At 39.8% G+C, this 24,503-nt stretch overlaps 1 pseudogene; it reads left to right on the top strand.

The window, feature by feature from the left end:
* Nucleotides 1-457: 457 nt before the first annotated feature.
* On the top strand, nt 458-24,311 carry LOC145389858 (mediator of RNA polymerase II transcription subunit 24-like; annotated as a pseudogene).
* Nucleotides 24,312-24,503: the final 192 nt, after the last annotated feature.

A 24,503-nucleotide genomic window follows, 5' to 3' on the forward strand; every position in this document is an offset into this window, starting at 1 on the left:
AGTAGGGAGGTGTTTTTCTGAGTTAGGCTAGGTTAGGGTCCATAACTACCAGTCCAGGAGCCAGAGGTTTGTTGTAAGTACCCAGAATGTTAAATATTGTATAAACTCACCTCTAAAACCTCATTCTCTGGTTCTTTTGCATTTATTTCAGTCTTTTATGTCCCTTATTGGTGTGATTTGGGTCTTAAATAGATGCTATGCATGTCCAGAGGGAGTTGTATAGGTGTTTGTCTGAGTTAGGGTCCATAAGTACAAGTCCAGGAGGCTGGGGCCCAATATCCGGACAGGATCACTTTTGGGACATGCCTTTGGCTCTGTTACATCGGATAGTGGAGGGATTACTGTATATATACATATATATATTTTTTTTTTCCAGAAGAGGAGATGAAGGCCTGATTTTAATCCTGAGTGCATAGCCTGTTGGCTGTGTAGAGGGTTGAGGTGAACATTGATCACCATGGTCCTAGAACCAGTCACCAGCAGTAAGGCGGGCACTATTCGCTCCCTGCTTATCAGAGCTTGGCGGGAACGATGGTCAGACCTGCAGTGGGGAATACGTATAAAGACGGTGAGAAGAAAACAGTCACTATTTTATGTTTAGGAGTTTTATATAGCAAACTAAAACCTTGCTGTGAGTACGGTACCATGATTATAGTAATTCAGGATGAAAAATGTTACTGATTGAGAAGAAAAGTGTGGCTTATGTGTCAGCGCTGTGAGAACTTTAGAAATGCCGCCAAACACCATTCTTGTATGAATAATACAACTAGAGGACACTTATGATAGTTTCCAAGAAGTTTTGTTTTTTCAGGTGTTGCCTTGGGGTGTGAGTGGAGACATCTACCACTTAGCTGATTACATTCTGCAGCAGGCTGTAATGGAACCCCTGCCAAATACCCTTATCCTGTCCTACCTCAGACACTCTCTTAGTTCTCAGGTAGGTTGAGTGACGTTCCTCCGGTAGGTTGAGTGATGTGGTGTGTCATAATTAAAATTTTATGATGCTGTCATAAAACTGAGAGGTTTTTGTACAATTATGGTTTGTATGAAAGTATGAACATTTCCATCCAGTACTATATTATGTTAGATTTCATTGTACAGTAATATGATTGAATTTTGAACCTAAAAAATTTTGGGATATCACAGTTTATAATTGAATGAAATATGCTATGATTATTGCTTATGGTTATGTTTATGTTTGTTCATGTGTATAAAATTTCACCAGTATGGTAAGTTTTTAACTTGCAATACTGTATTTTTCTTTTGGTTTTTGGGTTTAACTAACTCTGTGGGAGAATAATGGCAAGACTGAGTGTTTATGGATTTCATGGGAAGCTCTTTTTGAAATGCTGGATATTATTCTTTTGAATTTCTTACTGGTTATGTGAAATTATTTCTTATCTAATTCACACATTAGCAAAGTAATGAATCTAATTCACACATTAGCAAAGTAATGAATTGCTGTTATTGCAATATTATACTGTAGTTTATATTTTTTTTCTCAGATTGTTTCGTATGGTGGTGTGATTGAGAGCATCAGCAAGTATGATGGACTACACAGACCACACTGTATTCATGCTTTACTCACCCTTCTGCAGTCAATGATGGTACTCCATTAGTGTTTGTGTATCTCATGTGTTTTGCATAGAACTGTACAATTACTCAGTACTTGAGTTATTGCTAAATGTTTTGATAGAAGAATGATGAATTTTAATGATATACAGTACTCACTCAATGTAGTGCTGCTCTCAGGTGTCTGCCCTTTCCTCTCCATCCTTCTTTCCTTCCATTCTCTTCTGTCTTTCTTTCCTTCATTCTTTCATTATCCTTCTGCCTACGGGTGACTTTACAATCCCTCATCTGTCTTTCTTTCCTTCATTCTTTCCACTTCCATCAGCCTGTGGGTGACTCTACACTGAGTGACAAACCAAATGATTTCCTGTACACCAGGAAACCATTTTCTACACTGGGTGGTAACCATATAACCAAATTTTGGCGCCTGGTGGTTTAGTGGGTAATTATTGCACTCCAATCGGATTGAGGCAGTGAAGGTTTATATCCAAGGGATGGTTGGGGTTGATTGCTCATGTAATGCCACTCAGGGATGAGTGAGGCTGGTCACTCTCATCTTAAATGTCGGGACCAACTGCCTAGCCCCAAGCTCCTACGCTCCTCATGGGGCATTGTAGGATTAGATGATGGATGGATGGATACAGTACTGTAAGCCATTGTGTATAACCATAATGGAATATGTAGCTTTCAGACATTCATTTCATTTGAAATTTGTATTTGTTAATACAGTTTGAATTATTATTATTTTTATTATTATTGTTGTTGTTTGCTGTTATTATTATTATCTTCATCATCAATCTTTTGTTGCCCCATTGGAAGCATAGGAGCCCAGGGCTAGGCAAGTTGGTCCTGATGAAGAGAGTGTATGTGAGTGAGGTGGAGGGGGGGAGGGGGGAGAGGGAGGCTGAGGATGAGATGGAAGGATGGGGTGGAGAGGTATATGAGAGAGGGGTGTGTGAGTTGGGAGCAGGGCAGTGAAATGGCGTGGGACAGGGCGACGTGGAGGCAGTTTGTTTGTGGCCACCCTGAACAGGATTGAGGCATCTGGCAATAGATAGATAGATAGATTATTATTATTATTATTATTATTATTGTGGAAGGTAGGGGTGCTTACCATCCATTCACTCAGTGTAGTGCTGCTTTGGGTGTCTGCCTTTTCCTCTCTTCCCTCCTTCATCTTCTGTCTTTCTTTCCTTCATTCTTTCCTCCTCCTCCTGCCTGCTGGTGACTTTACATTTCCTGTTCTGTCCTACTTTTGTCCATTCTTTCCTCTTCCTTCTGTCTGTGGGTGACTTTACACTGAGTGACAAGGCAAATGGTTTCCTGAACACCAGGAAACCATTTATTATGCTGGGTGGTAACCATATAATCAGACTATGGTGCCTGGTGGTTTTTTACTCATCAACTTTGTCTGTTTTTAGTAGTGTATCGTATAATATAAACATCATTGAAAATGATAGTATACAGTTTATACCAATATAACCAATTTGAGGGGCAAATAAAATCCTTGGGAATGTTTTTTTTGTGCGTAAGTCCAGGTTGCCCTTGCGGCATTTTTTCTGATCATGTCACACGATTATTATTAGTCATTATTCTTATCCATCCATCCATCATCCAGTCCTATGCTGCCCCATGAGGAGTGTAGGAGCCCAGGGCTAGGCAAGTTGGTCTTGACATTTAAAATGAGAGTGCCCAGCCTCACTCATCCCTAAATGGCATTACATGAGCAGTAAACCCCAGTTACCTCTTGGATATAAACCTGCACAGGCTCAATCCGATTGGAGCACCTTAATTACCCACTAAACCACCAGGTGCCGTAATTGAGTTGTATGGTTATCACTCAGCATAGTAAATGGTTTCTTGGTGTACAGGAACCCGTTGGAATTGTCACTCAGTGCAGAGTCACCTGTAGAAGGAAGGAAGTAGATAGAATGAAGGAAAGAAAGACAGAAGAGGAAGGAAGGAAAAAAAGGAGGGAAGAGAGGAAAGGGCAGTCACCTGAGAGCAGCACTGCATTGAGTGAGTGGATGGTGAGGGCCCCCACCTACCACTTATTATTATTATTAGATTCGATGATGATAGCGATGATTTTTAGTCATTATTGTTACAGTACTTACAAAAAATTAGTAAAGTAATGTAATGGTTTCAGAAAAGCGTGTCATGCAGAGGAAAACCTGAGGATTGTCTGATGCTAGCTACTTCCATTGTTGGTGGTGTAAAATGGTTGGCACAGGTGAGTGGAAGTACAGTAAAGTGTCATCCAGTACTGGTACCTGTACTTTTAACTGTCTCCTTTATTTATAATGTAGCAAATTTAGTTTTCTGAGTTACTTCCTTGTTATGCTGGTAGTTCTTCTTGTATTTTACTTATGCATGTGTGAACCATCAGGTTCAGTATGGGAGAGTAGCATATGCTTATATTTAGTTTTACGTGCAGAAAACTTTGCATTCAATTTTTGCCACATCCATACCAACAGACCTACAAAACTTTTCTCCATGCTAGGCCTATCCCACTGCCCATTACCATCTCACCTTAACCTACCTTTTCCTCACCACCCATCCCACACATTTTATACCTTCCTCCACCCACCACACAGTAAACTTAACTCCTTCATGGCTGCCGGCGTCAAATGATATTTAGCCGATAAATGGCCGCAGGCGTCGTTTGAGTGCGGCCTATAAAAAACTGCAAACATTTTTGGGAAGTGAACGAACATTCTGAACGTCTTCGGACTGACCTACAATACACTCCCATATACCTCATCGACCAGTTCAGAGCCTGGTGCTGTAATGAGTGGATTTTCAATTTTTCTGCTCCTGGCCATTCTTAAACAAGCAGAACTGCACCCATTATCTCGACCCAGGCAAAAAATATCATCTTTGTCCTCTCTTGCAAATCACACACAACCACCTGTTTACGATTATGAATTAATACAGGCACAAACAAAAATTACTTGATAATATGCGAAAAATACAATTTTGTCTTGGTATCTTTAGATAATATGCAAAAAATACAATTTTGTCTTGATATCTTTACCTATTTGCTTAGGTTTGTTGTACTGGTTTGGATCATTCAATGCAGCACGACTTGTAGAAAACTATAAAAACTTTTGGGAAGTGAACGAACATCTGGGACATGAGACTGACCTTCACACTCTCACACCTCATCTGTTGCTGCCAGTTCGCCACCTGCTGCTGTGACGAGTGGATGTGCGATTTTTTCGCTCGTGGCCATGCCTAAACACACATAGTTACACCCATTATCTCGACACAGACAGAAAATATCATCTTTTTCCTCCCTTGCAAAACACACAACCTCCCTGTTTACGGTTATAAATAAACACAGGCATAAACAAAAAAGACATGAAAATAAAAGAAAAATTCATTTTTGTTTGGTATCTTTACCGATTTGGTCAGGTTTGTTGCACTGTTTTGAATCATTTTACACATTCTTTGCCTTTCACAAGCATAACAGGATAGTTTTCTGTGTTCACGTGATGCTTTTGTGGGTGAAAAGAATTTCCTTCCCTTCCTGGTAATCAGCTTGTGCAAGGTGCGAATGGCAGGTCGTCTTGCTTATATCACTGAATATTATTAGGCAACAGCACGTACATACACCTATCTAAAGAGTATGTGTGCAGGGAAGGATCATTGCTAAGTACTGCATATGAACAGTAGCTAAAGCCATTCTCATGAAAAATTCTAAATGTAGCAGAAATTTCTTTTGTATAATCACATATGAACACCTGTAGTGTGCTCAGGAAAGGAAATGGTAGTGTGTATATAAGAGAGCTTTGTACTTTGTACAGGTGATGGCATGGACTATACAACAGCTGGTGGACCTGCGCACAGCCCCTGAACATTCAACAAATCTCAGCTTGGCTGCTTCTATTCTTGTCCACATTCTCAGCTCACCTTTCCTCACCTGTATGCTCGAAATTGGATGCCGAGAAGAACCAAGTAAGAATGGAAGTTTACTAATGGAGATATTACATGACTAAAGATTGTTTTATGTATGTCTAAACTTTCCTGAACCCCTACACGCCAGGGGTTTTCCGACATTACCCACTCCTCCCAACAGGGGATTTCCATGATTTTGGGAAAAATACCCTTACATGAAACCCTGTTATCTGCCAAACTATATTAGCTAGAGAAAAAATTAAAGATACATAAGACTCACCAACCCTTTCAAATGAAAGTAACTTCAGGTCTCCAGGTGGTCCCATCGATGAGTAAGGATAAGTTAAAGATGACTGTTTTTCTGTGTTTTGGCTGGCTGTTTCCGAGCGCGTGCCACTAGCAGTGACTTTGGACTCGCTGGCCAGCTTTGGCAGCACTGACTGGTGTGGTGATTGTAACACTGTCCAGACTTCCTTTGAGGAAAACTGGAATTTTCCACTCAGTCTTTGACTTTTCATTGCTCACCATCGTAAGGATGAGTCATCACTCTGTTCATGTGGCTCTCCATAGAGTTTTCTGCCCATTTCATAGTGTCACTGTGCCCTGTAGGTGTGTGGGAAAAGAACAGCTCTTTGATTTTCTGTACTTAGTTCTTGCGTCAAATATAATCATTTCCCTCTACTAAGGCATTTATATTTGCACTTGATATCACAGTTATGGGTAATTGCACTTTGAGAAGTAAATGCTCTGGCTGTTTCATGCAGTATGGTTGAGCAGAAAATGGCATTTTTGAGTCACTCTTTGCCTCTGCCTCGCGTTCTATGCGGTAAACTCGCGCATTGAAGGGTTTTTGGTTATGATTTTTGGTCACTCGTGCACAAGGCGAATCGCGCACTGCGATGACGCGCACTGTGCGAGCCTACTGTATATGTAACTCCGTTTCTGGCCGGGGTGGTGCTTACCTGGTTTTCCCTCCAAGCGCCTCAATTATTGTAGTAGTAAATTGAGTAATTTTTTTTTTTTTTGCTGCAGGTGGAGAATTTGAAGAACAAAGCAATGGTATGGTGATGGTGGTTATTGAGTAACCTTGGTCTGTCTGGCTGAGCAGACCCACCAGCCACAAGCAAAACTGCCTCTGCAGGGTTGCCCCATTCAGTGAACTAATATTCTCTTGCAGTGGACACTGGACAGTGCCTCATCACAGCAAGGTGCAGGAAAGGGGGTGGAAATTTGGTTCCTGGATGGATGCCTCATTTACATCTCCACACAGTTTATGGGCACCATAGTAGGCTTCACATCACCCCATTATTTGGTCATATGTAATAACATTTACAAGATTATGAAAATCCCAGCATGGATTTTGTCTCTGTCTGTGGGTGTTTTTCCTGCATATGAATGGTGACTCTGGTTACCAGGCTGGTAACTGGATTTCACTTCATGGTAATACTTTCAGCTCTCCTATTCAGGTCTCTCATTACAAACATGCAACAACTCTTAGGCATCTGTCCTGTCACCTTATATGCAGCAGTTGGTCCCAAAACCTTGCTTTCTCTTCCTAACCTGTATCATTACAAAGTGCATATGCAATGATCACTGCTTCTTGAGTGCAAATTTGACATAAATGCAATTCAGGTTGATACATTTTAAAGTTTTTATTCCTTTCTTACAGCCTTGAAAAAGATATATCATTGATGAATATCTGTGGTGAAGGTAACTGTTGTATGCTGAACTGTTCCAGCCATGTTACTCTGTAGTTTGATAGCCAGTTGCATGTTTGCTTGTTATGATAAAGAGAGACTGAAGCTGTTTGTGATTGATATACTGTATTTTGTCAGACAGCTGAGAGTTTTGAAGACATAAATGACAAGTAAACAGATGTCAGACAGCTGAGAGTTTTGAAGACATAAATGACAAGTATACAGATGTCAGACAGCTGAGAGTTTTGAAGACATAAATGACAAGTAAACAGATGTCAGACAGCTGAGAGTTTTGAAGACATAAATGACAAGTAAACAGATGTCAGACAGCTGAGAGTTTTGAAGACATAAATGACAAGTAAACAGATGTCAGACAGCTGAGAGTTTTGAAGACATAAATGACAAGTAAACAGATGTCAGACAGCTGAGAGTTTTGAAGACATAAATGACAAGCAAACAGATGTCAGACAGCTGAGAGTTTTGAAGACATAAATGACAAGTAAACAGATGTCAGACAGCTGAGAGTTTTGAAGACATAAATGACAAGTAAACAGATGTCAGACAGCTGAGAGTTTTGAAGACATAAATGACAAGTAAACAGATGTCAGACAGCTGAGAGTTTTGAAGACATAAATGACAAGCAAACAGATGTCAGACAGCTGAGAGTTTTGAAGACATAAATGACAAGTAAACAGATGTCAGACAGCTGAGAGTTTTGAAGACGTAAATGACAAGTAAACAGATGTCAGACAGCTGAGAGTTTTGAAGACATAAATGACAAGTAAACAGATGTCAGACAGCTGAGAGTTTTGAAGACATAAATGACAAGCAAACAGATGTCAGACAGCTGAGAGTTTTGAAGACGTAAATGACAAGCAAACAGATGTCAGACAGCTGAGAGTTTTGAAGACATAAATGACAAGCAAACAGATATATGTTCCATTAAACTGGACATTGTTAGCATATTCCTCTGCATTCTTTTTTTTTTTTTTTTGATCGTACCCACCCATATATTATTCAGAAAATTAGGATGTGATGATGATGATGATGATGATGATTCAGAAGTAAAACTAAAATATGCAATACTTTTGTTCAGGTACCTGGGGCAGCTGTGTTAAGAAAATGGTAGAAGTTGAGACATTGGTAGCAGGTGCTGGTGGTATTGTTGAGAACAAAGATAATCTTATTAAGACTGTCTGGTAAGTTGCAGTTGCTTACTTTATGACAGAAGTATCTGCTGAATTAATGCATGGATATATAGTTGTAAAGAATATGTCAAGATTACATAATTTGCATAAGGAAACATGTATGAAATACTGGTCTTGTAATGTATGCAACACATGTATTCTGCTGTAACTGAGCTTTAATGATTACACTCTTTTTCATTAATATGAATGGTGTTGTGTACAGCCAACTACGTGATCACCAACCTTTAGACAGTGTGGGAAAAAGCACAAATTTGATAGCATGAAGGTGCCTCTTTGCCACGCCATGCATAGCCTGGTCATGTTGGAGGTCCTCTCTCACACCACCCGCCATGCCTCAACTTTTGCACAACAACTACTTCTTCTTCAGCAGCTCCAGGTATGCTCACTGTTTCTTTTATTACTGTTCATTAACCCTTTCAGTCTGTTGATTTGTTTTATGGATCATCTTGCTACTTGCAGATGATGTTGTTTCTGTATATCTCTATATACCCAGGTTGCTACCCCCAAAGAAAGGGATAGCCGAGACAGGACGACACACTCCCAATTTACTCATCCACACAAACACACTCATTTGCATCTTAGCCCAAAGGGGAGGAGGGACAGATTCTCACCGTACCACACCACACAAGGGTCAACTGCGCAGTTCAATCGGTGTCCATCCCCATACCCGCACCTGACCTGATCAGCTGATCAGACCAAATGTGGGAGAATCTCCCCTCAGGTGTGTCGTCATTTATTCTTCCACAATTTCTCTCCAATCATTTCTATCACGTGCAGCCACTCTTCCATGCTCAACAGACATCCCTCTCGCATCCAACACTCTCTTCACACTATTCATGGTTTTCCTCAGCCTTACACCTCTCACATCTGATTGGATGATGTTATTTGGATATGTAAAATCCATCCTAGACAACTTACCAGCTAACAAAGCTCCAAGTCCAGATGGAATTCCTCCAATTTTTTTTGAAAAACTGTTCCCTGAACTTGCTCCTGCTGTAGCTAAATTATTCAGACTATGCATACGTACCACTTCATTCCCTGATTCTTGGAAAGAAGCCAATATCCACCCAATTACGAAGAAAGGAAATTCCTCTAACCCCCCTGATTACAGACCAAGAGCTATCATGTCTTCTCTTGGTAAAGTGTTTGAAATTGTAATTGATAAGCACACAGGTAAACATCTTGAATCCAGCAGCTTGATTATTGATAGACAGTATGGTTTTCACCACAAAAGATCCGCTATTGATATACATAATTTCCTGACTCATGTGATCCATCAGTCAGTTGACCAACTTGAAGAAACTTTTGCAGTAGCCCTTGATATTTCTAAAGCTTTTGACGGAGTGTGTCACCGTTCCTTGCTATCGAGACTCCCTTGCTATGGCCTAACATCTTTTGTTCCTCTGATTTCCACATATCTGAGTAACAGAAAGATAACAGTTTAAGTAGTTGATGTATATTCCCATTTCCACTTGATTAATGCTGCTGTGCCACAAGGATAAATTTTGGCTTCAACCCTATTCCTAATTCAAATGAACCCTTTTGCGCATGGTAAGTGTCAGTGAGTTTTCTGGCTCACGATTTTATTCCACCCTCCTCTCCGCCAGCTCCCCTGTGCAACTATGAAAACATGTATTCTGGCCTTATTTTTGCCACCCAAACATATGTCTATCTATCTATCTATATGTATACATGTACAGTAAAAGTCCATTAATCCGAATGGCAGTGGACCGAGAATCATTTGGATTATCAGATTTTTCAAATTTTGGGATGGGACCCCAGAGACAATTTCATGTTTAAACTGAAATTTTACCTAATGGATCACTTTTCATTCACTCATAATACAATATGACACATATTAACATTACTTTATGTAATACAGGTAACTCGCACGGAACACGATCTCACGGAACGCGCTCGCAATTATACGCGGTAAGGGCTGGGATACATATTAGACAACGTAAGATTAAAAAACCATTATGAAAACTACAAATTAACGCAGGAGAGGCCTTTGAAAGATCAAATCCTCGAACGTCACCGCAGCGCGCGGTTTGTTTTGATTACGTGACGATCTAGGCGGGAAATTATTCAGTGAGTGAGACATTCCCGAGTACAGTAGCACAGTATTTGTAAGTTAAATATTTACAGTACTGTACTGTTCTGGTAAGTTTATGTGCAACTTAAAGTACTATTAAATAACGTTAAAGCAAGAAATAAAGTCTTATAACCAGTTTACCTGATAGGCGTCAGAATATTGCCTTTTTTATTTGTTCGTTTTTTCCACAGTGCTGTTCAGTATTTGTAAGTTAAATATTTACTGTTCTCGTATGTACTGTACTTGTAAGCACTTAAATAAAGTTAAATCATTAAATAAAGCCTTGTAACCAGATAACCCGAATTATATGATTACCCATGATCGGCGTCGGAATATTGCCTTTTTTGTTTGTTCGTTAAACTCTTACTGTACTGCTTTTCTACAGTACTGTATTTGTAAGTTAAATATTTACTGTTCTGGTATGTACTTGTAAGCAATTAAAGCATTAAATAAAGCCTTGTAACCAGTTAACCTGATTTATATGATTACCCATGATCGGCGTCGGAATATTGCCTTTTTTTTGTTTGTTCGTTAAAGACTTATAATAAGAGAAAAATACATTTTTGTCTTGGTATCTTTACCTATTTGCTCAGGTTTGCTGTAATGGTTTGCAACTTGTAGAAAACTGTGAAAACTTTCGGGAAGTGAACGAAAATCTGGGACATGACCTTGACTTCACCGTCTCATGTATCTGTCAGTTCACCAGCGGCTATCGTGATGAGTGGATGTACGATTTTTTCGCTCGTGGCCATGCCTAACCACACATAGTTACACCCATTATCTCGACCCAGACAGAAAATACAACCTTTTTCCTCCCTTGCAAAACACAAACAACCACCCTGTTTACGAGACAGCAATATATATTGCGAAAATAACAAGGTAAAATGATAAAGATGAACGTAAAATGATTGAGAAAGATGAACATGTTATGATGGAAGAAATACGTTTTCCCCGTCTGTAAACGTATTTATTTCTGCTTTGTATCTGTATTCGTAATAATTAGACTTATTGTTAGTTCTGAAACTGCATTACGATTCTATTTTTAGCCATTCTCGTGGTGTGGGAGCTGGAAGTTGTGACACAACTTCCTTATTGCTAATCGGACTGACCCTCCACTTTATTCTCCCGTGGCAGAGTCGAGCCTTGCAGGACGTGCAGTTTTCTCATTTAGGACTGATAATTCAACTCTTTCGCCCCCTTTTCCAAGCATGGGCACAACGATAACGTAAAGAATAACTCGAAACTACCATAAACATATATCAAAAAGGTGAAAATGTATTCATAACATTTTTTTTTTTTCCAGCCATTCCTAACAGATTATGTACTGAAATCATTCGATATCACAGTACTGCATTTCTAAGTTAAATATGTACTGTTCTGGTATGTACTTGTAGGTTAAAGCACTAGTACCAGTTAACCTAATTTATTACCTATGATCGGCGTCGGAATGTTTCCTTGTGTTTACGTACAGTACTTGTGTGTTGAAGTTTTGCTCAGGAGTACTGTATTTGTGAGTTATAACATTAAATAAACCTTCTAACCACTTAAAGTGCTTTCTAGTGACAGATAACAGCAAAACAACACATTTGGGGGGTCTAGGGAGCAAAATACGGAGTAGTTTAAATATACGCGATTTCGCACCTAACACGGCACGGTAGGAACGAAACCCTCGTGTTCCGTGCGAGTTACCTGTACACAAATTTTGTACTTAATAATGTTTACTGAAGACACGAACTGTAATTGGTAAATTAAGAGATGTTATGGGTTTGTTAATGCACCTGTAATGTATAGTGTTGAAAACAGCAGTTGCAGGCAGGTAAATCCAAGTAGAGAGAGTAAGTCCAGGATTATTAATAATATGCACGTATTGTAAAAGCACAAAAACTTAATGTGTATTACTGTGGAAAATTCCTTAAACATACGGTACAGTATACTGTATTTCACTTTGTTTGTCACTTTCACTCATCGTCCTCAAGCATCAGCTTAGGACTACCTGTTTCTTCTAGAGATCCTTGAGGTGCCTTCTTTGGAGTGTGGGTAGGTGGTCTTGGGTAGTCATCAGTGGATGTACCTGAATGGTTGCTCATGCACTTCAGCTACTCACAGCTATTAGCCTGCCTGACAGTCTGGGCACGTTTCTTGTGGAACTCATTTCACAAGATATGGAATTTGGTCACCTCATCCCCATTGTAATGATTATTTTGTTCAATGAAATGCACCAGTTTATCAAAGTATACAGAAGCTTCCTTCCATGAATCCTCCATGACAACACTGCTTGGCACTTTTGCACATTTGGCACCCAGTTGAATGTTTTCATTTTGATTTTTTTTACTTTTGGGAGTTTTTGTCAGCCTTCTTCAGAAATTCAGAATACTGTATTGGGAGTTTTGGATTATCTGTGTTTGGATTAATGGACTTTTACTGTATATATATATATATATATATATATATATATATATATATATATATATATATATATATATATCTATCTATAGCCCGACGCCCTAATCCCGCAAAGGGTAGCCACAGACAAAACGCCTCCAAGTCACACTGTCACCCACCATTTGACTACCCACCCCTCAACTCACCCCCCCCCCTCCCTCATATACCTCTCAACTCCATCCCTCCACCTCATCCTCGGTCTACCCCTCCCTCTCCCTCCCTCCACCTCACCTACATACACCCTCTTAGTCAGTCTTTCATTCTCCATTCTCTTCACATGTCCAAACCACCTCAGTGTATTTCTCCTAATCTTCTCAACCACATCCACATCCACCCCACACCGTTCCTTCACTTCTTCATTCGTCAACCTGTCCCTCCACGTCACTCCACATGCTCCTCTCAAGTAACTCATTTCCACTGCTCTCACTCTTGACTTGTTCCCCTCTTGCAAGGTCCACGCCTCACTTCTATACGTCAGGGTAGGGATCACAATACTATCACGCAGTGACTTCTTAACTTCCGTACTCACCTCCTTATTTCTCATCACTGCTTTCAGTGTACCAACAACTTTCCTTCCCTGCTGTACCCTTTCACGCACTTCATCCCCCAAAGTTCCATCCTTACTCATCACACCACCCAAGTACTTGAATGCACTCACATTCTCCATATCCTCACCATCCAACCTCACTGCACACTCTGTGACTTCATTCCTCTCAAACACCATAACTTTACTTTTGTTTACATTAACTTTCAGATTCCTCCTCCAACACACTGTCCCAGATTCATTCACCAAACCTTGCAACTCCCATTCATCTTCACTCAACAATACAGTATCATCAGCAAACAGCAACACCGGAATCTTCCAAATCTCACCCTCATTCATTAGAGCCACCCCCACATCCACTGCCCTACCTTGCACCTCCTTTACAACCCCATCCATGTATATATTAAACAGCCATGGAGACATCACACAACCCTGTTTCAGTCCCACATTGAGATCAAAGAACTCACTCAGCTCACCATCCACTCACACCGTAGCCCTAGCTCCCTCGTACATACTCTTCACAGCACTCAGCAATTTCCCCTCCACTCCATATATTCTTAATACCTTCCACATACCTTGCCTATCTATTCTGTCATAAGCTTTCTCCAAGTCCATGAAGGCAGCATACACTTTCCTTCCCTTCTCTAGATACTTCTCCACTAAACATCTTAGAACAATTATCTGATCTACACACCCTTTTCCCTTCGTAAATCTCCCTTGTTCTTCTCCAACTAACTCCTCTGTCATATGCCTAACCCTATCAATGAGTATTCTACCATATATTTTATCAGTCACACTAAGAAGGCAAATACCCCTATGGTTACCACATACTTCTCTCTCCCCTTTTCCTTTGTATAAAGGAACAATTATACCTGATTTCCAGTCCTCTGGAACCCTTCCCTCTTCCCAAGCCAGTCTACACAACTTCCATATCCACTCCACAACAATCTCACCCCCATACCGCAGCATTTCACCACACACTCCATCAATTCCTGGGGCCTTTCCCAACTTAATCTTCATCGCTTCCACTACTTCAGCCCTACTGATCTCTTCCTCCCTCCTCTCATCTCTTCTTCTCCCAGCCATTCCCCAACCACTTATACTCGCACTGCTCTCACTCTCTACATATACTATATATATATATATACAGTATATATATATATATATATATATATATATATATATATACACATACTGTATATACACATATATATATATATAAACATTTACAGTGCTCGTCAAAATTATCGAGCGCCTACCGCCGGGTGCACAATACGTATGGCCAAAAAAAAATCACCTATTTCTGGGGGTAAAAATTGAGCTACAAGTTTGCGGTGCTAGCATGACATCACGGTACCCTGAGGCCTTCCGACGCGCTGGTTGGTTCCCGTCTCAGTTGCCCACGGGCTGCCTGAGAGAGAGGAACTCTGCTGCGTCTCCCTCTCTTTTGGCGCCATTTTTTACCGAGTGTCCCGCTGTGTTTTGGCTTTCACCACTTTGTTATGGCATCTACCCGTGAACTATCGAGTGAAATCATATCCCAGATCATTGCTCTAAAGGAGGCAGGCCACCAGACAAAGGAAATTAGTGAATTGGTTGGTGTGGCTCGATCGACAGTGCGTCGGTGGTGCACGTGGTTTCGAGTGGAAAACAGTGGTGAAGTTCCCACAAAGAAACTGCGGTCTGGTAGGCCTAGGAAAACTTCCCCAAGGTCTGTTAATGTTTTAAAACATGCAGTGGAGTTTAATCCTCGTGTGAGTGCAAGGAAAATAAAGGAGAGCAACCCGGAAGTGTTTGGTGAGGTGTCTGTGAGAACAGTGTCTCGTAGGGTCCATGAACTTGGTTACACAAGTCACAGGCCTGTGAAGAAGCCTCTTCTCACAAAAAACCAGTGACTTCGTAGGCTTGCCTTTGCTAATAAATATCTTAACTGGGGTGAGGAGCAATGGTTGTCAGTGTTGTGGTCTGATGAGGCAGCGTTTAGTGTCACCTGTAACAGTGGAGCATGTGTGTACCGACGCAAAGGTAGTGACCCACTTGACCCACGGTATGTAGAAAGCACAGTTAAACATCCTGATTCACTCATAGTATGGGCTTGTTTTTCTGGTCAAGGTTTGGGGAAGCTTGTTGTGCTTCCGAAGAACATAAGAGTGAATCAGGATGTTTACCTGGAGTAAAGGATACCCTACGAAGCACTAAAGGTAAATAAAATGCATTATTTATATGTTTTTTGATTGTTGAAAGGTTTGTTTCGTAGGAGGGACGCAGGGCGCTCGATACTTCTGACGAGCACTGTAGTAAAAAATGACCAGCTGGTTGACTTGGTTGGGTTTCACCAGGCCACCTGTATTGCTGGGCCAGGCAACCAAAGATGTACAGTATGTTGCTTGCCACAGGGTGCAGTGTGAAGCATTGCTAAAACACTAGGCAACTTGTCTCTTTAGCTGCCCAGTATAGGAGGCCACTTACAGCAGACATGTGGTGGGGGGGGGGGGCTACATCCGTGTCCTAAGACAACTAGGGCAGGGAACATCATCAACATTAGCTGGCTCCCTTACCTGGTGATGAAGGGGGAGCACTTTGTTCACAAGATTGATGAAGATTAATCCAGTTGCCACAACTAGGCCATCAAAAGAAAGGTTGTCGATGACCATGCTTCGAGCCCCATCACCATTTTAAGGTAGTTGACTTCAGTGTGAAGCACATTGATGTGTGTCCAGTTTGACTGAGCACCGTTGAGAGGATGGTCACATGGAGAGGTTGAAGAATGAGAGGTTAACTCTGAGAGTGTGAGTGAGGTGGAGGGGGGAAAGGAGGGGGAGACTGAGGATGAGATGGAGAGGAGAGGTACTGTAGGCCTATATGAGAGGAGGTGTAGGTTGGAGTGAAGGCAGCATGATGGCAGAGAACAGTGACATGGATGTGATTAATCTGTGTCCACCTTTTATGGGATTAAGGTGTCTGGCAATAGATATATGGATAGATAAACTGATAGACTATGTTGATAGATTTTCCAGGTTTTGTACTTTTCTCTCCTGTTTCAGAATCTTTCCCACTTCATAGTAAGTGGAGGAAAAATTGAATTTCACTGATGATGATCTTGATTATTTGTTATTGTGCTGTACCTGACAGTATTCTGCAAGCACCAGTCTGATAGTATTGTAATAATACCTTTTTTGTCACTTTCAGGGTCTGAGCACTGAAGAATTGTTCCTGGAATTATTGCGGAGTAGTTTTCTGGGTCTGAGTTGCCCAGAGTATCAGCCCTACCAGGAGCTGAAGTGGGTGGGCTTCACCTTCATCAAGGTCCCCTCCATCCTCAATACTATCCACCTTACGTTAAACGGACCAGGTTAGCCCTCTCTTACCATCAGCTCTGCTTTGGTTCGTGTGTGTGTGTGTTTGTGTTCTTACATAATTGTTCTTACCTAATTGTATCTTTACAGTAATGAGTCAAGCTCATACTGTCCCATGTCTTAAGCCATTTTTATCGTACATATCCTTAAATTTATGAATTGTCTTGGCACACACTATTTCATTTGGTAGTGCATTCCACTGATCAATTGCCCTATTTAGGAAACTAAATTTTCTTACGTCTTTATTGCCTCTCTTTTTATGCAGTTTTTTGCAGTGTCCTCTTGCTGATACATCCCTATAGGTTATGTAATAATTTATGTCTATTTTCTCCTTCCCTAATATGCATTTTTGTTGCATAATCATGTCTCCTCTTTTCCTTCTCTCATGTAGTGTAGGTAGATTCAGTTTTTCTAGTCTTTCTTCATAACTTAGATCCCTTAAGCTTGGTACCCATCTTGTAGCAGCCCTTTGACCTTTTTCAATCTTATCTCTGTGTTTTTTGAGATGAGAATTCCAGACTACTGACGCATACTCCAGGGTTGGTCTCATGAATGATGTTATTATCCTTCTTAGCATGTCTTCATTTATGTATGTGAATGCTATTCTCATATTTGCAAGCAGTGTATACATGTTCCGTACCTTCTCACTGATGTGGTCAGCCGAGATAGTCTGTTATTGATAATCACACCTAGGTCCTTCTCTCTTTCTGGTGTGTGTAGGGTTTTACTTCCTACCGTATAATCCCAGTCAGGTCTTTTTCCACTTTTACCAAACTTGATTATATGACACTTGTCCACATTGAATTCCATTTGCCATGTATTGCTCCATTCATGAAGTTTATTTAATTCTTCTTGTAGCTCTTTACAAGAGTCTGCATTAGTAATTCTCCTTTGTATTTTTGCATCATCATCAAACATATTTAGATAGCTTTCATTTCCAGTCTTGCTATCTGTATCATTTATATACACTAAAAACATAATTGGTGCCAGCACTGAGCCCTGTGGAACTCCACCAGTCACTTCCCACCATGATGAGTAATTTCCCCTTAGTACTGTTCTCATTTCTCTTTTTTTGAGAAAATCCTTTATCCAACAATACTGTTTGCCTTGGATTCCTCCTTGATGGTACAGTTTCTATAAAAGTCTTTGATGTGGTACTGTTAAATGCTTTCTTGAAATGTAAATAGATACTGTCCACACATCCTTCTCTTTTCTGTAATGTTTCTGTTACTCTGTCATAGTAGCTCAACAGATTAGTAACACATGATTTTCCCTTTCTGAAACCAAACTGTCTTTCTGTTATAATACTGTGTTGTTCTAGATGATTTCATCCATCCATCCATCATCCAATCCTACATTGCCCCAGGAGGAGAGTAAGAGCCCGGGGCTAGGCAGTTGGTCCCGACATTTAAGATGAAAGTGACTAGATGATTTACCCAAACTTTTCTTATCAGCTTTTCTAATACCTTGCTTACAACACTGGTTAGTGATACTGGTCGGTAGTTGAGTGGATTTTGTCTGTTCCCTTTCTTGAATAAGGGGACAATGTTTGCTTTCTTCCAAATATCAGGTAGTTTACCTTGTCCCATGGTATCCTTGAAAATTAAAGATAATGGTTTACTTAACTCCTTTGCACATTCATGTAGAAGTGGTATGTCTCTCTCCTGTACCACGTCAATTGCTCTTGAGTAAAAGCTCAACAAGTTGGAAACTCATAACCTTCCACTTCTAAATCCAAACTGACATTCAGCCAAAATATTAATCTCTTCTAGATATTTTATCCATCTGTCTTTCAGGATTCTCTCACACAATTCTGCGACCATGCTGGTTAGAGACACTGGTCTATAATTCAGGGGTTCTTCCCTGTTTCCTCCCTTGTAAATTGGTACCACATTTGCCCTCTTCCATTCTTTTGGCACTTTCCCCTCTTCCAGTGAGTATACAATTAAGCTGTGAATTTTATCTGCCAGTTGTTCTCTGCATTCCTTCAGTACCCAATTAGAAATTCCATCAGGTCCTGGGGCTTTCCTTACATCTTGAGTTTCCAGTAATTTATACACTTCCTGTACCTCCACTTTTATATCTTTCATCACCGGAACATTTCTAATCACTCCCTCCCCTTCCACAAGCTCCTTTTCTTTAGTGAAAACTGACTGGAAACGTTTGTTCATTATTTCTGCTTGCATTGCCGCATCCTTAAAGACCTCTCCTTCTACTTTCAGCTTGGTGATTCCTTCCTTTTGTTTCAGTTTGCCATTAACAAATCTGTAAAACAGTTTGGGTTCATCCTTGCATTTGTCAATTATACCTTTTTCAAAATTCCTTTCTTCTTCTCTACGTATTCTTGTGTATTCATTTCTAGTTCTTTTATATTCTTCCTTTGTTCTGTTGTTACCTCTCTTTCTCCGGTTGTTCCACGCCTTATCTCTCTCTTTTTGCTGTCATACACCTTCTATTAAACCACTCCTTTTTCCTGTTTTCTTTCCCTCTTACTCTTGGTACAAATTTTTCCACTCCCAAATTATAGAGGTCTAGAAAGATATCCCACTTCCTCTGTATCTCTCTTGTTTCTCTGAATTTTCTCCAATCCGCATTTTCAAAAAAGTTTCTCAATCCTGTAAAATTTGCTTTCCCAAAGTTGTATCTTCCCTGTCTATGAAGCTCGTCTCTTGGCTCGACGTTTCCTATTAACATGTAGAACTCAATGACCACGTGATCACTTTTTCCCAAAGGACAGAGATATTGGGGGAACATGTATGTGTGTGTTCTTACCTAATTGTTCTTACCTAATTGTATCTTTACAGGAATGAGTCAAGCTCGTACTGTCCCGTGTCTTAAACCATATTTATCGTACATATCCTTAAATTTGTGAATTGTTTTGGCACACACTATTTCATTCGGTAGTGCATTCCATTGATCAATTGCTCTGTTTGGGAAACTGAATTTCCTTACGTCTTTATCACCTCTCTTCTTATGCAGTTTTTTGCAGTGTCTTCTTGCTGATGCTTCTCCATATGTTAAGTAATCATTTATGTCTATTTTCTCCTTTCCTGATATGCACTTATATAGCATTATCATGTCACCTCTTTTCCTTCTCTCCTGTAGTGTTGGTAGATTCAGTTTATTTAGTCTTTCTTCATAGCTTAGGTCCCTTAAGCTTGGTATCCATCTTGTAGCGGCCCTTTGAACTTTTTCAATCTTGTCTATATGCTTTTTGAGATGAGGACTCCAGACTACTGATGCATATTCCAGGGTTGGTCTAATGAATGATGTTATTATCCTTTTTAGCATGTCTTCATTTATGTATGTGAATGCTATTCTCATATTTGCAAGCAGTGTATACATGTTCCATACCTTCTCGCTGATGTGGTCAGCCGGAGATAGTCTGTTATTGATAATCACACCTAGGTCTTTCTCTCTTTCTGATGTGTATAGGGTTTTATTTCCTAACTTATAATCCCAATCAGGTCTTTTTCCACTTTTACCAAACTTGATTACATGACACTTGTCCACATTGAATTCCATTTGCCATGTACTACTCCATTCATGAAGTTTATTTAATTCTTCTTGTAGCTCCCTACAAGAGTCTGTGCTAGTAATTCTCCTTTGTATTTTTGCATCATCTGCAAACATATTCAGATAGCTCTCATTTCCAGTGTTACTGTTTATATCATTTATGTACACTAAAAACATGATTGGTGCCAGCACAGAAACCCTGTGGTACTCCACTAGTCACTTCTTTCCATGATGAGTAGTTTCCTCTTAGTACTGTCCTCATTTCTCTTTTTATGAGAAAGTCTTGCATCCAACAAAACAGTTTGCCTCGAATTCCTCCTTGATGGTACAGCTTCCATAAAAGTCTTTGGTGTGGTACTGTGTCAAAAGCTTTCTTGAAATCTAAATAGATACTGTCCACCCATCCTTCCCTTTCCTGTATTGTGTTTGTTACTCTGTCATAGTAGCTCAACAGATTAGTAACACATGATTTTCCTTTTCTGAAACCAAACTGTCTTTCTGTTATCATACTGTGTTTTTCTAGATGATTTACCCAAGCTTTTCTTATAAGTTTTTCTAATACCTTGCTTACAACACTAGTCAGTGATACTGGTCGGTAGTTGAGAGGATTTTGTCTATTTCTTTTCATGAATAAGGGGACTATATTTGCTTTTTTCCAAATATCAGGTAGTTTCCCTTGACTCAAAGATTTCTTGAAAATTAAAAATAATGGTTTACTTAACTCCTTTGCACATTCTCGTAACACCCAACATGAAATTTCATCAGGACCACTTGCTTTTCCTCTGTCTAATCTACTTAACTCCTCTTGTATTACTTTTTCTGCTATTTGTATATCTGGTAGTATGTGTGGACATGCGTGTTCCACATAGTCTCTCTCAAAATTCTTTTCTTCTGTAAAAACTAATTGGAAATTCTTATTTAGTGCTTCACAAATATCTTTCTCTTGTGTATAAGTGATTCCCTCGTCCGTGATGGATTGTATTATATCTTTTACTTTGGTTTTGCTTCTGATATAGCTGTAAAACAGCTTTGGTTGATCACTACTTTTATTTATTATATCCTCCTCAAACTGTTTTTGGGCTTCCCTCCTTATTCTTGTATAGTCGTTTCTTGCCTGTTTGTAATTATTATATGCCCTTTCACTATTGTGTCTTCTGTATCTATTCCACAACAAATCTCTTCTTTCTTTAGATTTTTTACATTCTGTATTGAACCATTTCTGTATTTTCTTATCTGCTTCTTTGTGCTGTGGGATGTAATTTTGGACTCCTATTTCATAAAATTCACAAAATTTTTTATATACAGCATTTAAATCTTGTCCTCTAAGCTCATTTTCCCAATCAACTTCTAAGAAATACTTCTTTAGGTCTTGATAATTTCCCTTTTTATAGTTTAGTCTCTTTTTGTAACTGTCAGTGCTGTTTACTATGTCATATGCTATCCTGAAGTTATAATTTAGTACTGCATGATCGCTTTTGCCGAGTGGAGGGTGATATATTAAACTGTCAATGTCATTTTCTTGCCTAGTAAATATTAGATCCAGCACTGAAGGTACATCAAGTCCTCTTTTTCTAGTGGTTTCCCTCACATGTTGCGTTAAGAAAAACTCTTGTACGAGATCCAGGAGCTTTTGGTCCCAACAGCTTTCTTGGCTATTTATATCTAGAGTATTCCAATTTATATTTGTATTGAAATCCCCAGTTAGTATAATTCTTTCCGATTTCTCTTCCATTTTATGTAGCAAGGATCTTATACTCTGAATTGTACTCTCTGCTAGGTCCTCATATTCGTCTCTTTCCCATGTGTTTGATTTGGGTGGCATATACAGATTGGCTACAATTACTTTACCTTCAGATGTGTCGATCTCTACTGCAATCAGTTCTACTTGTGATGGTATATCTAGGTTTATTTCCTTGACTTTTAGATTTTTCTTAGTTAATATTATAATTCCTCCTCCTTTTTTTTTAAATTTCTGTCTCTTCTCCATATATTGTATTCCTCTAAGTTTAGTATGTCATTGGATATCCTTGGTGTTAATTTTGTCTCAGTTAGGCATATTATTTGTGGTTCATTTTCTCTGACATAATCATTCATCTCTAGTAATTTAGATACCATTCCATCCACATTTGAGTACATCAACTTTATCATTTTGTTTATATACTTGTCATGACATGGTTCTACTAACTTCCTCCTTTTTCTTCCATCCTGTTTGTGTACCACTTTCGTACCTGCAATCCTATTACTTTGTGTGTGTGTGTGTGTGTGTGTGTGTGTGTGTGTGTGCATGTGTATATATATTTATCTAGTTGTAGTTAGTGGTAGATGGTGGTGACCATCATCCACTCACTTGATATAGTACTACCTACTTCTTCCTTAGCCTTTGTCATTCTTTTTCTGTGCCTGCTCTCCTCTTTTCCTATTTCTCCCATCTTTCCTGTCACTTCTTATTACTTTTTTTCCTTTACAGGTGGCTTTACATTGAGTGACAAGCCAAATGGTTTCCTGTAAGTCAAGAAACCATTAGCAGCGCTGGGTGGTAACCATATAACCAAACCATACATGCCCCCTACATGTCAACAAGTGGGTTGGTGGAGGGTTAGTGCCCCTTCCTATAATACAAATAACTCAAAGTCAAATAGCCACCCCTTATAGGATTATAGCATCTGGCAATGGATAGATAGATTTACATATCTAGTTGTGATATACAGGAAATGAGCTATGCTCGTATGGTCACATCTCCATTTCTCAACCAGTTAATCTTTGCTTTAACCTCATTTAAGTTTTTGGAGTGGATATTCCACAGGTCAGTGCATCTGTATGTAAAACTGTATGTTTTGATATCCTTCAAGCAACTTGCCTTTTTCAATTTCTTTCCATGTCTTCGTGTTCCTCCCCCATCCCATACAAACAGATCATCCCTGTCATTTGTGTCTACTCCCATTATGGCCCTGAACACTGCAGTCTTGTCACCCCTCTCTCTTCTTCCTTCAAAGTAAGGCAAACCCAGCTTTTCTAGTCTTTCCTGGTATGATAGATCTGCCAGACTGGTGACCACCTTTGTTGCTCTTCTTTGTATTCTCTTGAGATTGTTTATATCTTTCTTTATATGTGGGGACCACAACACTTCCTCATATTCCAGCCTTGGGTAGATCATAGCCACTACCAGTTTTTTCATAATCTCCTCATCTATGTATTGAAATGCCACTCTTGGTGTTAGGAGCTCATATGTCCGTCTGACAGTCTTATTAATGTGTTTTTTGGGAGACAAATTATCCTGGACCAACACTCCCAGGTCTTCTCTTCTCTTGCTTTTGTGATTGGGTCCTTTCTCTTCGAGTAATTTAGTGATGGCCTCCTAGTACTTTTACCCATTTCCAATATTTTGCACTTTTTTGCATTGAGTTTCATTTCCCATACCTGGCTCTAATGGTAAATCCTGTCCTGATCTTCCTGTAGCATTTTACATTCCTCTTCAACTTCTACTCTCCTCGTGATCTTTGTAGCATCTGCAAACTTGAACAAGCTTTCCAGGAGTAGGCTATAAAAAAACACAAGTTTATGAATGGTAGGCATGTTTTAAGAAAGGCAACATGTCAGTCCAAGACTCTCCTTGTCCTGGCCACCTTTTGACCTCTCAGACAGATGAAAGCATTGAGAAAATTTGACAGGCAAGCCTGGAAGATCACTATTGATGAACTACTGGAGGCCACAGGCATTTCTTGGAGTTCATTTCAACGGATTTTGACACAGTATCCTTGCATGCACCAAGTCTTGGCAGAATTCATCTCCCATCATCTAATGGAAGATCAAAAAACAAATTGTGTGAATGTGTGTCTGATCTTGAAAGAACAGTTGAGTAATGACCCATAATTTCTTTCAAGTGTTATCACAGGTGATGAGACCTGGGTTTATGGGTGTGACCCTGTAACAAAGCTACAGTCCAGTCGGTGGAAGACGCTAACATCTCCAAGGCCAAAATAAGCATGTCAGGTCAAGTCCAACATCAAGACTGTTAGTCTTGTTTTTTGACTTTGAGGTAGTTATTACAAAGAATTTGTTCCCTGTGGACAGACTCAGAACCATAATTTTTACATTACAGTGCTGAAGCATCTGTGGGAGAGCATCAGGCACAAACATCGAGAGAGTGATGCACCCAGAAATGGTTCTTGCATT

The sequence above is a fragment of the Coenobita brevimanus genome, unplaced genomic scaffold, assembly GCF_032717465.1.
Source record: "Coenobita brevimanus isolate Jiangsu-jjx unplaced genomic scaffold, ASM3271746v2 jjx.HiC_scaffold_2553, whole genome shotgun sequence".
In the NCBI taxonomy this organism is placed as follows: domain Eukaryota; kingdom Metazoa; phylum Arthropoda; class Malacostraca; order Decapoda; family Coenobitidae; genus Coenobita; species Coenobita brevimanus.